The sequence below is a fragment of the Chiloscyllium plagiosum genome, unplaced genomic scaffold, assembly GCF_037043375.1.
Source record: "Chiloscyllium plagiosum isolate Xiang-an unplaced genomic scaffold, Cpla_swu_hap1 HiC_scaffold_18, whole genome shotgun sequence".
In the NCBI taxonomy this organism is placed as follows: Eukaryota; Metazoa; Chordata; class Chondrichthyes; order Orectolobiformes; family Hemiscylliidae; genus Chiloscyllium; species Chiloscyllium plagiosum.
In genome coordinates, this window is record NW_028270156.1 from 51753781 (window position 1) to 51772438 (window position 18658).

Below are 18658 nucleotides of genomic sequence, written 5' to 3' on the forward strand. Positions count from 1 at the left end.
AGCTCCTCCTATCAACCTCCACCACTCAAACCTGCGAAACTGCAATCATGAGCATGGAAACCCTCTTTCCTTCCTGGTGCTTTACTTGTGTAGCTCCTACTTTCACCTATAGTTAACACAGCAGTAGGTCTCACCCACTAACTGCAACTCCCCTCTAAGTAAAGTGGAAGGCTTTTAAGAATAGCAGGTTGGTTGCGTCACAGTGATTATTGTTAATCAAGCTCTCATTAGATATAGCATAGGATTCCTTTGAAGTGTTTGTCAGACAATAGCTTGAGTATGGCAAAATGATCTCAGTGCAAACAATCAAGGAAAATTTGTGTGTATGATTTAATCATGTCTTTATGTTAAGCCTGAGTTCCCTCTATTTTTCACCAATTTATTGAACCCTCGATCACAACCTTTTGCCAATTGTTAACTTTGCCCTGCCCCTCAAGCAAAAATTCAGATATTGCTAATTTCCTGCATTTCCACCAGTTATGAACAAATTTAAATTAAAATTGAAATGATATATCCAATGCTTTTCAGTGACTTTCCAATATTCTTTTTACAATATTCTTTTATACTCTGGAACCAGCACAAATTTACAATTAAAATTAAAATGATATATCTAATGCTTTACAATGATTTTCCAATATTCTTTTTACACTGGAGTGTAAAAATAGATTCAGAGTCAACTTGTTAGGGTTGACTCTGAATCCATTTTTATACATTTTTAAGCATCAATCAGCAGGTTCAGTGCAAATCGTGGGTGATACATTTTCAAGCAGGATGGTGTGTGATCTGGAAAGGAACTCGGAAGAAGAGACGGTTCATGCACCTGCTACGTTCCAGTATCCAACTTTGTTAAGTGTTACTTTGAGCATTCCCAACACTATCTGGCTTTTAAATTGTCTCTGATTGCAGCTACACTGTGTGGCCAATTTTGTACTATCAATCATTTCTGCTAGAAATGGGGAGGAGATAAGTTCCACCATGTTTACTTTGGCAGTGGCAGCACATTTTGCATAAATATTATTATTTAGTATTTAGGTTGTGATGATCTATGGGCTGGGTCACCATCCATTTATTTGCATAGGGCTAGTGCAGGCTGAATATAGTGTGTCATGCACTGAAACACAGGAACTGATGGTGTGGGGATTTCTGGCCACAACTATAACAGCGGAGCCACTTTTGCATATTGGCACCTACAGCAAATGTTAAAATTGGATATTTTCTGCTGCATGTTTTTCAAAGATAAGACTCTAGTCTGCTAATGTCAAAGAGACAGAGAAAGTTGAAACCAAACAAAAGAGGAACAAATTATTCATTCAAAGAAACAAGCAGTTTCAACTATTTTAACATTGTTATTGCACATTTAGGATTGTGCTTTACTTTGGCCTTTAATTCCACACAGTCCTGGACTCAGACAAATTGCATAATTCATTGCTATAGACCAAGCTAAATGACCTTACAAACAATGGGTTAGATGGGCCTCTTGCTGAGATATCTGTATCATCGATAGTCACAGGTGAGGTGCCGGAAGACTGGAGGTTGGCAAACATGGTGCCACTGTTTAATAAGAGCGGTAAAGACAAGCCAGGGAACTATAGACCAGTGAGCCTGACCTCAGTGGTGGGCAAGTTGTTGAAGGGAATCTTGAGAGACAGGATGTACATGTATTTGGAAAGGCAAGGACTGATTCGGGATAGTCAACATGGCTTTGTGCATGGGAAATCATGTCTCACAAACTTGATTGAGTTTTTTGAAGAAGTAACAAAGAAGATTGATGAGGGCAGAGCAGTAGATGTGATCTATATGGACTTCAGTAAGGCGTTCGACAAGGTTCCCCATGGGAGACTGGTAAGCAAGGTTAGATCTCATGGAATACAGGGAGAACTAGCCATTTGGATACAGAACTGGCTCAAAGGTAGAAGACAGAGGGTGGTGGTGGTGGAGGGTTGTTTTTCAGACTGGAGGCCTGTGACCAGTGGAGTGCCACAAGGATCGGCGCTGGGATCTCTACTTTTTGTCATTTACATAAATGATTTGGATGCGAGCATTAGAGGTACAGTTAGTAAGTTTGCAGATGACACCAAAATTGGAGGTGTAGTGGACAGCGAAGAGGGTTACCTCAGATTACAACAGGATCTAAACCAGATGGGCCAATGGGCTGAGAAGTGGCAGATGGAGGTTAATTCAGATAAATGTGAGCTGCTGCATTTTGGGAAAGCAAATCTTAGCAGGACTTATACACTTAATGGTAAGGTCCTAGGGAGTGTTGCTGAACAAAGAGACCTTGGAGTACAGGTTCATAGCTCCTTGAAAGTGGAGTCGCAGGTACATAGGATAGTGAAGAAGGTGTTTGGTATGCTTTCCTTTATTGGTCAGAGTATGGAGTACAGGAACTGGGAGGTCATGTTGCAGCTGCACAGGACATTGGTTAGGCCACTGTTGAAATATTGCGTGCAATTCTGGTCTCCTTCCTATTAGAAAGATGTTGTGAAACTTGAAAGGGTTCAGAAAGGATTTGCAAGGATGTTGCCAGGGTTGGAGGATCTGAGCTTTAGGGAGAAGATGAACAGGCTGGGGCTGTTTTCCCTGGAGCGTCGGAGGCTGAGGGGTGACCTTATAGCGGTTTACAAAATTATGAGGGGCATGGATAGGATAAATAGGCAAGTTTTTTCCCTGGAGTCGGGGAGTCCAGAACTAGAGGGCATAGGTTTAGGGTGAGAGGGGAAAGATATAAAAGAGACCTAAGGGGCAACTTTTTCACGCAGAGGGTGGTACATGCATGGAATGAGCTGCCAGAGGATGTGGTGGAGGCTGGTACAATTGCAACATTTAAGAGGCATTTGGATGGGTATATAAATAGGAAGAGTTTGGAGGGATATGGGCTGGGTGCTGGCAGGTGGGACGAGATTGGGTTGGGATATCTGGTCGGCATGGACGGGTTGGACCGAAGGGTCTGTTTCCATGCTGTACATCTCTATGACTCTAATGACTCTATTTAAGCTCTGTAGTTCTGCTATATTCAATCGTGAATGGTAATAGAAAATTAAGGAAAGAAAGAGGAAGGTCTACATTCTATTAATGTTGCTGAAGCCCAGCATGTCAATGCAAATTAGATGGCTAAAACATTTGCAACCACCATCAACCACAAGCGCCAAGTAGATGATCCATCACAGGTGCCAGTCTTGAGCTGATTCAATTCACTCCACATGATATCATGGATGCAGCAAACAACATGGGACCTGACAAAACTCCAACTGTAATGTTGTAGATTTTCATTCTGAACAAGCCACACCTCTACCCAAGCTGTTACAATATAATTATAATATTGATTTCTATCAAAGAATGTGCAAAGCAGAACAAATCTAATCCAGCCAATTACTTCTCGCCAGTTAACTCTCAATCATCTTCACAGTGATGGCAGACTTCACCACTATAACATCAAGTGGCATTTACTCAGCAATAGCTTGCTCACTGATGCTCACTTTGCATTCACTGAGGGCCATTCAGCTCTAGGCCTTGCAGTCAAACTCAAGAAATGAAGCTAGAGTAACTTCTCTTGACATCAGAGTGACATGTCACTATGTGGCATCAAGGAACCCTCTCAAAATTCAAGTCAATTGAAATCAAGGGAAAATTCTCTACTAGTTGGAGTCATATCTAACAGAGAGGCCAATCATCATAGCTCTGTGCCATCACTGCAGAAGATCTTCGGGGCTATGTTCTAGATTCATCCAGCTTCTATTGCTTCATCAATAAACCCCCATTCATCATAATAAGGTCAGAATCTGGGAATACTTACTGATTGCTGCAGTGTACAGCAGCATTCATAACTTCACAAACTGAAGCAATTAAATCTTCATCCACAAAACTCTTGAAAATATTTAGGTTTGTATTGATAAGCAGTAAGTCACGTTCATGTCACTCAAGTACCATGCAATGACCATCTACAATAGGAGAGAATCTAACCTTTTCCCCTTGCAGCATTACTATCACTGAATAACCCACAATTAAAATTCTGAGATTACCACTGACCAGAAACATAACTGGACCAACCATTTAACTATTGTGGTTGCAAGAGGCCTGTGGTTGAGAATTCAACAGTGATCAAGATAACTACTGATTCCTCAAAGCTTGTTGACTGTCTTCAAAGGGAGAAAGTAAGGTCTGCAGATGCTGGAGATCAAAGTTGAAACTTTATTGCTGGAACAGCACAGCAGGTCAGGCAGCATCCAGGGAACAGGAGATTCGACGTTTCGGGCACAGGCCCTTCTTCAGGAATGAGCAGAGAGTGTTCAGCAGGAGAAGATAAAAGGTAGGGAGGAGGGACTTGGAGGAGGGGAGTTGGAAATGTGATAGGTGGAAAGAGGTCAAGGTGAGGGTGATAGGTCGGAGTAGGGTGGAGGCGGAGAGGTCAAGAAGAAGACTGCAGGTCAGGAAGGCGGTGCCGGGCTGGAAGGATCCGGCTGAGACAAGGTGGGGGGAGGGGGGATGAAGAAACTGGTGAAGTCCAAGTTCATCCCCTGCGGTTGGAGGGTTCCCAGTCGGAAGATAAGACGCTCCTCCTCCGACCGTCGGGTTGTTGTGGTTTGGCGGTGGATGAGTCCAATGACCTGCATATCCTCGGTGGAGTGGGGGGGGGAGTTGAAATGCTGTGCCACAGGTTGGTTGGGTTGGTTCGTCCGGGTGGCCCAGAGGTGCTACCGCATCTCCTCCACTTCCCGCTCCTTCGCCCTTGAGCCCCGCCCCTCCAACCGCCCTCCACCGCATCTCCTCCACTTCCCGCTCCTCCGCCCTTGAGCCCCGCCCCTCCAACCGCCACCAGACTCCACCGCATCTCCTCCACTTCCCGCTCCTCCGCCCTTGAGCCCCGCCCCTCCAACCGCCACCAGGACAGAACCCCACTGGTCCTCACCTACCACCCCACCAATCTCCATGTACAGCGCATCATCCGCCGTCACTTCCGCCACCTCCAAACAGACCCCAGCACCAAGGATATATTTCCCTCCCCTCCCCTATCAGCTTTCCGTAGAGACCACTCCCTCCGCGACTCCCTTGTCAGATCCACACCCCCCACCGACCCAACCACCACTCCCGGCACCTTCCCTTGCAACCGCAGGAGGTGCAACACTTGCGCCCACACCTCCCCCCTCACTTCTCTCCAAGGCCCCAGGGGAAACTTCCATATCCGCCACAGATTCACCTGCACCTCCACCCACATCATCTACTGCATCCGCTGCAGCCGGTGTGGCCTCCTCTATATTGGGGAGACAGGCCGCCTACTTGCGGAGCGATTCAGGGAGCACCTCTGGGCCACCCGGACGAACCAACCCAACCAACCTGTGGCACAGCATTTCAACTCCCCCTCCCACTCCACCGAGGATATGCAGGTCATTGGACTCATCCACCGCCAAACCACAACAACCCGACGGTCGGAGGAGGAGCGTCTTATCTTCCGACTGGGAACCCTCCAACCGCAGGGGATGAACTTGGACTTCACCAGTTTCTTCATCCCCCCTCCCCCCACCTTGTCTCAGCCGGATCCTTCCAGCCCGGCACCGCCTTCCTGACCTGCAGTCTTCTTCTTGACCTCTCCGCCTCCACCCTACTCCGACCTATCACCCTCACCTTGACCTCTTTCCACCTATCACATTTCCAACTCCCCTCCTCCAAGTCCCTCCTCCCTACCTTTTATCTTCTCCTGCTGAACACTCTCTGCTCATTCCTGAAGAAGGGCCTGTGCCCGAAACGTCGAATCTCCTGTTCCCTGGATGCTGCCTGACCTGCTGTGCTGTTCCAGCAATAAAGTTTCAACGACTGTCTTCAAAGCAAATGTCAAACATGTGTTAGAATATGCTCTACTTGTTTAGCTATGTGAAGGTTCTGGAATATTTCAGAAGCTCAATATCAACCAGCACAAACACCCTGATTGTCAGTACCCCATCTACCAACTTAAACATTCACTTATTTCATCATCCATACACAATGGCAACAGTATATGCCATTAGCAAGTCTCCTTTAGAGCACTTCCAAATGAGTGACTTCAATTATCTAGAAGGACAAGGGTGTGTTTGGGAATGCCAGTACCTATAAATTCAGTGGCAAGTCATACACTGTCCTGATGTGGAACTGTACTGTTGTTCCTGCATGGTCAATGGGCCAAAAATGCACAACTTTGTTGTGAAGGCATTCTGGGTGTACCAACAACACAAAAACTGCCATAGTTTTAAAATGTGGCTGACCACCACATTTTCAAGGGCAACAAGCAATGAGTAACAAATGGTCAACCAGGGCTTTTTTTTTGTGCAGTAGATCTCGGTGACTCTAAATGCTGGCCTTGGAGCAACACTAACATTTTCACAAAAGCCACTATCACAAACATTTATTTGACAGGAGAACAAGTCTCGAACTCAAAGTGGGGGTCAGTTTGGCTGATTTGTATCTAACATAATTATTCTTCTATACAGTTAAACAAATGCAAAAACTATGCAAATTATTTACTGGGCGTACTGATCTCAGTAGAAATCATTACAAGCAGTTCTTGTGGGAATACAGTCATAAATTTCATTGCAGTGCACTAACATATTACAGTACACAGTCCACAAAATAATTTCTGCCTCTATAGACACAATATATTCAGGTAAAGTTTGTTGATTCAAGTGAGATGCTCCAGTTACTTTTAGTTACAAATCCATAAACAAATCAGAAATAATTTATAACCAAACAGTAACCATGGTTCTGATTCCTCCTGAAGAATGCTAGTTACTTTCTTTAACATATGATCTACCTACTAAAAAAAATCCACAACAGTCTCAGGTTGAAAATGTGTTTTTCCTCACAGCTCCTTTAAAACTTCCATCCCTTACCTTAAACCTATGCCCCTGTTCCTGATCCTTCCATCAAAGAGAATTCTCTATCCATGTTCCTCATAATTTTATACATCACAATCTACTGTAGAGATCCTTTTCCTTCCCCCCACATAGCCATATCCCTGCCCCTCTCACCCTCCTTTAGACAGGACAAAATAATCATCCCCTTGAAAATTCTCATTTAACAGTGTTTTTCCAGGTGAGCTGGTGGAATGGAAGGAGATGCAACACCTGCTTTTTCCCTCCTTACTTCCCAATCCAGGCCCGAAGCATTCCTTTCCAGGTGAAACATTATTTTACTTGTCCAGGAAAGTTTATTCAAACTGGCACCTTATGAACCAGCACTCTCAATAAACCAGCAAAACATACATACCTCAAATACTGGAAGTTTACTGTATTATTGCGATCTCTGTGATGTCCGAGTAGTCATTTGAGTGAGAAGGCTCTCAGCTGCTAAGTTTAATTTAAGGTAAAACTTGCAGTATTATTTCAGTGATTTTGCTGCAAATAAAGTATAATAGTCATGTGTATACCCCCGTATTACATTTCCATTAGCGTGTGTGTTTTACATTGATTATGTAGAACTCTTGATCAACTGGAAAATTTATCGACTGGCACACTCCCATAAGAGTCCATTAATCAAAAGTTCACTGTACTTCTCTTAACTCAGTATGCTGCATTCACTACTCACAATGTCATCTCCTCTACATTGGTGTAAAAGATATAGAATAAGCAACTGTTTAATATGGTAGCTCTGCAAGTATATCTTTAAACTTCTGTTCATGTATTTTTTTAATTCTTAGCTCTATTCCCACTTTACCTCCTTTAATTTTCTAATGAAGCACAAAATATGTGCAAGAAATAGCACCTGATCTTTTGATTAGGCACTTAACACCTATTTGAGCTCACCATTCACCCCAATATCATAACACTGATCCTATATTTTTAAACAGTGGCAATTAATGACAGTGATTTCCATTTCAATCTTCTGTAAAGGTGATCCTTTTATTTCTTTATGTATCTCATTATTATCTCTTTTAGCCTTGCATCATCATCCTTTTTATCACTAAGTCTCTGTTACATCCTATCCTTCCAAATGTCTTTTCTTTGTTCTTCTCTTTTCATCTGTAATTGCTTTGAACCTTAAATATACCTCTGACTTTTAACAGTTCTGACACACTTGAAATTTGTATTGCTGGATCCTGGATCCTGCAAAGACAATGAGCCCTGACAACGTTCTAGCAATATAACAGATGACTTGTGCTCCAGAATTTGCTGCTCCCCAAGCCAAACTGTTCCAGCACAGCTATAACTAGCAGCTATGAGACAATGTAGAAAATTACCCAGGTACATCCTGTACATAAGAAGCATGACAAATCTAACTTGGCCAAATTTCTGCCCTATTAGACTCCACTTGATCATCAGTAAAGTGATGGAAAGTGTCATCAACAGTGCTATCAAGCAGCACCTGCTCCACAATAATCTGTTCAGTGATGCCTGGTTTGAGTTCAGCCAGAGTCACTCAGCTTCTAACCTCATTACAGCCTTGGTTCAAACATGGACAAAAGAGCTAAATTCCAGAGGTGAGGTGAGAATGACGGCCCTTGACATCAGGACTGATTCGATCAAGTGTGGCATCAAGGAGCCCAAGCAAAACTGAAAGCAATTAGAATGAGAAAGCAAACACTCTTCTCTCCATCATAAGGTCAGAACTGGGGTTGCTTAACAATGATTGTGTGTTGTTCAGCATCATTTGTGACTCCTCAGGTTCTGAAGCAGTCCATGTTCAAATACAACAAAATGTAGACAATATCTAGGCTTGGGCTGACAAATGTCAGGCAATGACCATCTCCAATAACAGACAATTTAACTATTGCCTTTTGACAATCCATGTTCTCCCACTATCAACATCCTTGTGGTTACTATTGACCAGAAACTCAACTGAACTCACCATATAAACACAATGGCTACGTGAGCCAGTCAAAGGCTAGGAGTAGTGGAGAGACTAACGCACCTCTTGACTCCCCAAAAGCTGTCTACCATCTACAAGGCACTAGTCAGGAGTATGAAGCAATTCTTCCCACTTGTCTGGAAGAGTGCGGCTCCAATAACACCCAAGAAACTTGACACAATGCAGTACAAAGTAGCCTACTTGACTGGCACCACATCTATTCCTTCCATCACCAATGTTCAGTAGCAGCAGCATGTATTATCTACAGATTGCACTGCAAGGATTCACCAAAAACCCTTAAACAACACCTTTCAAATCCATAGCCACTTCCAGCTGGAAGGACAAGGCAGCAGATACATGGAAACATTGTGGGTGAATCTGTAGCATGTGGATCACAGCAGTTGAAGAGGCAGCTCTCAATCATCTTCTTAAAGGCAACTAGGGACAGACAATAAATGCTGGCAGCCAGCAATGCCACGTTCCTGAGTGAGTATAAAGAAAATCAGACAGCTGTCCTTCTGTTCCTTCACAAAGTCAATTGGCAGATCAGGAGGTTGACATCACAATGCATGTCTACAATGATACAGGAGGCGATTGGGCCTTGAAATAGAGGCCTGTCCAACTTCTGAAAAGGGGCAATTGTGAGGCTGTTAACACAATTAAATTGTCAATGCATTGAGATTTAATGTGACACATTAAATATTTTGGGAAATATATTATGGCACAAACAGGTAGTTAAGTTTGCTTGGGTGGCAAATTGGCATTATATAGATTTGTATCCCTGGTAACTGACCAAGTATCCTTCTCCATCTGAGTCATACGGTCAGGTTAGATATTCTCCAAATGGTCCTCACCCTCTCCTAAGCATTCTGGACATTCTTCTCCAGCGATAACGGAAGAACAACAAAGTTGGAGATGTAGTGGACAGCCTAGAGGGTTACCTCGGAGTTCAATGGGAGAGAGACAGGACACCTACTCGCAAAGCACTTCAGAGAACATCTCTGGAACACCCGCACCAATCAACCCCACCACCTTGGGGCCAAACACTTTAACTCCCCCTCCCACACAGATCCTGGGCCTCCTCTATCGCCACTCTCATACCACTGGATGCCTGGAGGAAGAATGCCTCATCTTCCACCTCCAGACCCTCCAACCCATAGCATCAATGTGGATTTCATCAGTTTCCTCGTTTCTCCTCCCTCCACCTTACCCCAGGTCCAACCTTCCAGCTCAGCACCATCCTCATGACTAGTCCCATCTGTCCATCTTCTGTCCCACCTATCCACTCCACCCTCCTCTCCATCCTATCACCTTTACTCCCAACTCCATCCATCCATCACACTCTCAGCTACCTTCCCCCCAGCCCCACCCACCTCCCATTTATATCTCCACCCCCCAGGCTCCCAGCCTCATTCCTGATGAAGGACTTTTGCCCAAAACATCAATTTTCCTGTTCCTTGGATGCTGCCTGACCTGCTGTGCTTTTCCAGTACCATGCTCTCAACTCTTGATCAGATGGGCCAATGGGCTAAGGAATGGTAGATGGAGTTTAATTTAGATAAGTGTGAGGTGCTGCATTTTGCAAAGGCAAATCAGAGCAGGATTTATACACTTAATCGTGCAGCTGAACAAAGAGACCTTGAAAGTGGAGTCGCAGGTGGATAGGATAGTGAAGAAGGTGTTTGGTATGCTTTCCTTTATTGGTCAGAGCATTGAATATAGGAGTTAGGAGGTCATGGTGTGGCTGTACAGGACATTGGTTAGGCCACTTTTGTAATATTGCATGCAATACTGGTCTCCTTCCTATTGGAAGGGTGTTGTGAAAATTTGAAAGGATTCAGAAAAGACTTAAGGGGCAGAGGGTGATGCATGTATGGAATGAGTTGCCAGAGGAAGTGGTGGAGGCTGGTACAAATATGATTTTAAGGCATCTAGATGAGTATATGAATAGGAAGGGTTTAGAGGGACATGGGCCTAGTGCTGGCAAATGGGAATAGATTAGTTTAGGATATCTGGTCGGCTTGGACAAGTTGGACCGAAGGGTTTGTTTCTGTAGTGTACATCTCTGTGACTCTATAACTACCCATTCCACTTCTGGATCAAATCTTCCGGTTACGGCACATAGCTTACTGTGCATCATTCTTCCAGGTGTTGCATTGCTCTCATGTCACACTCTTTCCCACCTTCAACTTTAATAAGTCAGATAGGATACTGAAATCCCTTGAGTATGCATTCTGGTCATACTCCATTCACTCATGCATTTGCTTCTTTCCCATGTGCATTATTCACAAACTCTCTGGATGGTATGTGTCCATATAAATAATTCGATTTGTCTCTCAACTTTTAGCTGGATTTTAGTTGAACCCATTGAAAAGTTCCAATGCTATCAAGCTCCTCTCCTCACCTTGCCTGGTCTGGCAGGGACAATCACCCCTTTCCATCCTGCAATGTGATGACCTCCTGTTATTCACTCCCAGCCTGGGAGAAGACACCCAGGGAAACCTTAGGGCTGCCCAATCTTTCGCCTCTTCGTTGTTCCTAGAAGCTAAATGCTGTGGGAGTCAGTCAGTGGCCTAGTGGGGAAGTGTCCTCCAGGAGCAATTGTTATGAACACTTTTATAATCCAAGATGTCATGCAGGTAGATGGAAAGGATAGCAGCTGCCACAGGAGTTAAGGGTGACTGAGGAATAGGAGAAAGAGGAATAGGAAACTGGGGAAGGGGAGTGGGAAAGGGAGAGTAGGTAGTGGGAGGGAGTAGAGAGGGACGTAAGTGGACCAGCAGGGAGTGGAGCAAGGAGAGTGGAGCATGTGAGTGGAGAGATGCAGAATACAGTGGGGCTGGGGAGCAGAGTATTGGTTAAGGTGGTGACAGTTAATGGGGCAAAAAGGAATGGAATGTGGGGCAGGCTGTTTTGAACAGAAGTTGGGGAGTTGTCTGGGGAATGATTTGGCTGCAGTGGTCTAGGGTGTAGATGCAAGTGGGGAGTAGATGGTTGGAAGTGAATATAAGTAAGTGGCAACTTTCAACACTCCTCTTCCTTTTTGCTATATGTTGAAGTAAACAAAAATTTACTGCACTTTCTCTTTGGCATCTCAACTATAAGCTCCAACTAATTTTAATGAATTTCATTAACTGACTTTAATATAGGGCAGACCTAATTTGTGGTCATTTAAGTGACTGCTGGACAAGCACGTGGATAGCAGTGAGTTGAGGGGTGCGTAGGTTAAGTTACTATATTTTACATTAGGATTAAACCTCAGCACAACATCGTGGGCCAAAGGGCCTATTCTGTGCTGTACTTTTCTATGTTCTAAAATCAAAGCTTTGCTGGAGGACTTAATTAGAATATACTGCACTAAACATGGCAGTGATTCAGAAGTTGTACACATTGACCAATCTACTGATGCCACAATTTTAGTTTGTAAATAACTTGGACTGATATTATAAATATGTTACAAGATAGTTCAAAAACAAACTCTTTAGGGTAATGTTTAAATTGTTGGATTGGGGTGTTTTGGAGGGTGAGAGATGATCTGCTTTAGATCTTGCTTGACAAAAATCTTGGGTGGACTCATTGTTGAAAGTTATTGGAGTGCCATGCTGTTTCAGTAGGAGCAAAATGCAAGGTGTTGATGCTGGAGACAGAGTATCTGGGTTTTGAAATTTATACAATTTTCTCATTATCAAAATGGACTAAATATTCAGAGCTTTAACTAGAGTGATATGTACTTGAATAAAGCAATCATAAGTCTGTATTTTGTCTCTGGTGCTCAATTATTAGAAGTTATCACAGCAGACCTGACAAACATCTTTGAGATTTGTTTAATTCATTACTTACTAGTACTTTTTTCAAAATCACTTTAAGCTAAATGGGTAAATGTGCTCTCAGTTTAACATCTCATCTGAAAGACTGCACCTCAGTAATGCACAGAAGTGAACTGAGCCTTCCAATTCAGGAAGAACTATGCTAATATTGAGCGAGGTGACATATAAGTACTTACCATTCATTATTCTGCTGTTACTCATTATTCTGTTATACTTCATTGAGGCTAAAATTAGTTTTGTGAGGTAAACATGCTATTCTACGCAATTTAAACTAGATTATGATTTCTGTTTGCTTGACCATAAATGTATTGCAAAAGTCAGGAACAGAACTATACATTGTAGTCCTATTTGAATCAAGGTATGCCATGAATTATCATCAAGACATCATGAATATTCAGAATTTAGCACATCTGTAGGAAATAATTTAATGATGTGATTTCTTTATATTGCTTATATTGAAGCTGAACTCAAAAGCAATCAAGAGCTAGGAAATATTCCATTACACTAATGCTTAGTACAATTGTAATGATTATGGTGTCAAATTATGTATCTCAATCAGAGCAATTTGATAGCTGATAATTTGAACTCTGTGCTCCTCCAGACAGAAGTGGTATTTGCGATTCCATTTATGATGATGAGATTGTGTTTATCTTCAGATTGACCTTGTGAGCCATGGTTCCACCGCCATTATTTTTGCTCTACATTATGGCTGTGTGAACATTGGCTTAAATGCAGAACATTCATGGTTCCTATCAAGTTTTGAGGATGCAGCTATAGCAATTTTGTCATATACTTTTTTTTAGTGATGGATAACAGAGCAGTGAGTAAGACAATTATAGAGTGGACTGTATATTGACGCAAGTCATTCATAACAAAATTTATTGGAACTTCTGAACTAAAATAATGGAATAAAGCACGAATGTCCAATCATAATACTACATATTTTCCACAGTCCAGACTAGGATTTTAACATTTAGAACTTCTTAAATTTATGATATGGTTTTAAACACTAGGTTTTGGGCACCAAATTATTTCTTGTTTTCCCAAGTTCCAGGCTACTGCTTTCATTATGCCATCTTCTTAATGGTTGCTCCAGTAGGTTGATCTACTGCCTTGCAAAGCTTTCAGAGTCACCTGCCTTTGTGAGAAACCTCTCTAAAGATTGAGCCTTTGCCCACTCTTCCTGCTCCCATAGCAGGATATTGGCCCCTCTATGATTATCATCGATTCCATTGATACCGCTGGCCAATTACCTCCAGGGTCCTTTGTACTAGGCCTGAAAGATAAAATATATTGGAATAAGGGCTATTGTGGTTCAGTGGTAGTGATCCTATCTCTGAGTCAGGAGGTTCAGGTTTAAGTCACACCTGCCCCAGAGGCATGTAATAACATCTCTGAGCAGGTTGATTTGGAAAAAATAAAGTACATTGAAGGTTTCAGCAAAGAAAATCCAATACAGATTGTCCAATAATGGACATAAGGTTCATTCGCACATTTACTCCATTCCTGTTCAATCAAGGTAATGCATGCAACTAGTAAATTCAGACAGCCTGCTGTCAGGGAGGGAGAGAGTTATGTACATATAGGAGGTAGTCACACCCCTGAGATTAACTACCTCAAATTTGGGCAGTGGTCAGGTACAGGAGAGTGTGACTATGAGTGAGGCAGGTAGAGGAATTGAGGAGGTAGTGCTGAAGGAATCTCAGCCCTTGATCCCATCTAACAGGTTTGAGTTTCTTGCTCCCTGTGTGGATGACAGTAGGGACTGTAGGGAGAATGAGTAAACTGACTATAGCCCTGTGGTACAGGGAGCCATTCAAAAGGGGGAAGAAAAGAGAAATATAATTACAATCAGGAATCATATAGTCAAGAGAATAGACACTTTTCTCTGTGGCAAGGATCGAGAGTCCCAAAGATTATGTTGCCTGCCTGGTGCCTGGATTCAGGATATCTCATCTGGGCTGCAGACAAATTTGGAGTGGGAGGGAAAAAATTAAGTTGTTGTGGTCCACCTTAGGTACCAACAATATGGGTAGAAAGAGGTTATGCTGAGGAAAGATGAGCAATGAAAGGCTAAGTTAAAAGCAGAACCAAAAAGGTAAAAAAAACCCAGAGATTATTACCTGATCCATGAGCGAGCTGGCACAGAGTCAACAAGATTAAAGAAGTAAACAAGTAGCTCAAAGATTGGTGAGGGAGAAACAAGTGTGAATTCATTGGATATTGGCACCAGTACTGGGGAAGCAGTTAGTGGTCTCCAGCTGGACTACATAGTTCCTGTCATTTGCCCCAGTCATGTTGGAGAGGGGGAATTTGGCACATGATGGACACATGCTACATGTGGTCAATGCCCATGGAACTTGCCCTAAGAATGTTCATGATTGCTGTTCAAGATGGAGGGCAAACGAAATGAGCAGTCACCAATAGTCAGCAGGTTATAGTAATAGTGATGTACAGCACAAAAACAGACCCTTCAGTCCAACTCATCCATGCTGACCAGATATTTTAAATTAATCTAGTTCCATTTCCCAGCGCTTGGCCCATACTCCTTCAAACCCTTCTTACTCATATATCCACCCATATGCCTTTTAAATGTAGGGATTCTATGATTCTATGAAATGTTGAAATTGTATCAGCCTCTACCACTTCCTCTGGCATAGAAGCACCACCATCTGCGTGAAAAAATTGCCCTTACATCCCTTTTAAATCTTTCCCCTTTCACCTTAACTATGCCCTCTAGTTTTGGACTCCCTTGTCCTAGGGAAATGATTTTGACTATTCACCATATCCTTGCTCCTCATCATTTTAGAAACCTCTATAAACTCACCACTCAGCCTCTGATGCTCCTGGAAAATAGCCCCAGCCTATTCACCCTCTCCCTGTAGCTCAAATCCTCCAACCCTGGCAACATAGTGTAAATCTTTTTTGAATCCTTTCACATTTCACAATGCCCTTCCGATAGCAGGGAGACCAGAATTGAATGCAGTATTCCAAAAGTGTCCTAACCAATGTCCTGTATACCACAAAATGACCTCCCAACTCCTAAACTCAATGTAGTGACCAATGGAGGCAAGTATACCAAATACCTTCTTCACTGAGCCTGCACGGTAGTTCAGTGGTTAGCACTGTTGCCTTACCAGGGGCCGGGGTTCGATTCCTGCCTCGGGTGACTGTCTGTGTGGCGTTTGCACATTCTCCCTGTGTCTACTTGGGTTTCCTCTGGGTGCTCCGGTTTCCTCCCACAATCCAAAGATGTGCAGGTCAGGTGAATTGGCCATGCTAAATTGCGCAGTGTTAGGCGCATTAGTCAGGGCTAAATATGAAGGAATGGATCTGAGTGGGTTTTACTCTTTGGAGGGTCGGTGTGGACTTGTTGGACTGAAGGGCCTGTTTCCACACTGTAGGGAATCTAATCTAATCTACCCTGTCCACCTGCGACTCCACTTTCAAGGAACTATGAATCTGCACTCCAAGGTCTCTTTGCTCGGCAATGTTCCCCAGGACCTTATAATTAAGTATATAAATGCTGCCCTGATTTGTCCTACAAAAATGTAGCACCTCACACTTATCTAGATTAAACACCATCTCTCACTCCTCAACCCATTGGCCCATTTTACCGAGATCCACTATACTCTGAAGTAACCTTCTTCACTGTCTACTACACCATTAAATGTTGCTTATTGGTTTCTACGCAGCTGGTGGGAGAATTGGAAACTGTACATCAATGACAATAGTTGATGTAATAATAAGGACATTAATGCATGCTAATCTACAGCACACTTGTGAACATCGCGTCTCACATTTGAACACTCACTTCGAAAATGGGACTTTCTACTCCAGACACAGATGAGGTTCTCACTGCCCATCTCATGTAATTCTTCCAACATTTTCTGACCATTGCTTATGTAATTCAGCAGCTGGGAAGATTCTGCATTAAGTTAGAAACACAATCATACAGCTATTTTAATATTTTTAATAATACATCTATGAAGCCAAGTCTTTGTCTCCTTTATTTATACATAAGTTTAAGAACAGGACTTCTACACCAAGGTCTGGATCAATAATTAGTATCAGGTAAAACAAGGGAGTCAAAGCTGATTCTTGGGAGCTCCACGACAATGTTGTACCAGCCCAAAAAGAACATCCAGTAACTTTTAGTCTCTGTGTCTTGTAATTGATCATGAATCAACTTTGGATCTACTGGATGTTGCACCTGTCCCTTTTGCACCATGAGCTCTAACTTCTCTCACTTCTCTAATTTTGGCAATCCTACCAATATCTTCTGAAAGTCTATGTACACTCACACCAATGGCATTGCACTGATCAATTGTTTCTGTTCTTCTTTTAAAAATCCAGTAAAATATTACACATCATTTTCACTTCATGAATCAATGTTACCTCTCCATAATTAATCTGCATTTGTCTACTAAGTATTGGTAATATTTTTCCTGCATTATAGTTTCTAAACATTTCTTCACTGCTGAAGTTAAACTGACTGATCTGTAGTTGCTAGGCCTCCTTCTTCAAAGATCGCAATTTCCCCTCAGACGTGGTCGACGATGCTCTCCACCACATCTCCTCCACTTCCCGCACCTCCGCCCTTGAACCCCGCCCCTCCAATCGCCACCAGGACAGAACTCCACTGGTTCTCACCTTCCACCCCACCAACCTCCGGATACATCGTATCATTCTCCGTCATTTCCGCCACCTCCAAACAGACCCCACCACCAGGGATATATCTCCCTCCCCATCCCTATCAGCGTTCCAGAGAGACCACTCCCTCCACGACTCCCTCGTCAGGTCCACACCCCCCACCAACCCAACCTCTACTCCCGGCACCTTCCCCTGCAACCGCAAGAAGTGCAAAACTTGCGCCCACACCTCCCCCCTCACCTCCCTCCAAGGCCCCAATGGATCCTTCCATATCCATCGTAAATTCACCTACACTTCCACACACATCATTTACTGTATCCGCTGCACCCGAAGTGGTCTCCTCTACATTGGGGAGACAGGCCGCCTACTTGCGGAACGTTTCAGGAAACACCTCTTGGACACACGCACCAACCAACCCAACCGCCCCGTGGCTGAACACTTTAACTCCCCCTCCCACTCCGCCAAGGACATGCAGGTCCTTGGCCTCCTCCAGCGCCAGACCCTGACGACACGACGCCTGGAGGAAGAGCACCTCATCTTCCGCCTAGGAACCCTCCAACCACACGGGATGAATGTAGATTTCTCCAGCTTCCTCATTTCCCCTCCCCTCACCTTATCTCAGTCCCAATCCCCGGATTCAGCACCGCCCTCTTGACCTGCAATCTTCTTCGCGACCTCTCCGGCCTATCACCCTCACCCTCACCTCCTTCCACCTATCATATTCCCAGCGTCCCTCCCCCAAATTCCCTCCCCCTTACCTTTTATCTCAGCCCGCTTGGCACACCAGCCTCATTCCTGAAGAAGGGCTTATGCCCGAAACGTCGATTCTCCTGCTCCTTGGATGCTGCCTGGCCTGCTGTGTTTTTCCAGCACCACATTTTTCAACTCTGGTCTCCAGCATCTGCAATCCTCACTTTCTCCTAGTTGCTAGGCTTATCCTGGTACCCTTTTGTTGATGAAATGTAGAACATTTACAATTCTGCAGTCCTCTTTGAAATGCAATACTTATACATGTTATGTAAATGCTTTGTAAATGTACACTTGCTCTTCATAACATATGACTAATCAAAATAAGGTTTAAATATTATGGTTAATTATCATGATTTTGCCCCTTATCAAATGAAATTATTTCTTGATGATAGAAAGACATGTTCAACTAAAAACATGTGCTAAGTAATGAAATCCATTCATTATTCATTTATATTATTCACTCTACATTATTTGTGTTAATGGCTTTCAGACATTGCCATCACACCATCGTTACCTCACCACTGAAAGTTTCTAGAGTGGTCTATAGATGTATTTTCATTCAATTCCGCATTAAAGAATCATTGGTTAACACTTTCTAACAGTCTGTCCCAATATAC

The 18658-nt window shown here is 43.3% G+C and overlaps 1 long non-coding RNA gene across 1 annotated transcript in view; it reads right to left on the reverse strand.

Annotated features, from left to right (window-relative positions):
* The window catches only part of LOC148146978 (uncharacterized), a 60323-nt gene extending 42143 nt beyond the window's left edge, over positions 1-18180 (reverse strand). The window contains exons 1-2 of the long non-coding RNA XR_015760028.1: positions 18050-18180; positions 16453-16566 (exon numbers count right to left, since the gene is read on the reverse strand). This is a non-coding gene — a long non-coding RNA (uncharacterized LOC148146978). The remainder of the gene's footprint in view (positions 1-16452; positions 16567-18049) is intronic.
* Positions 18181-18658: the final 478 nt, after the last annotated feature.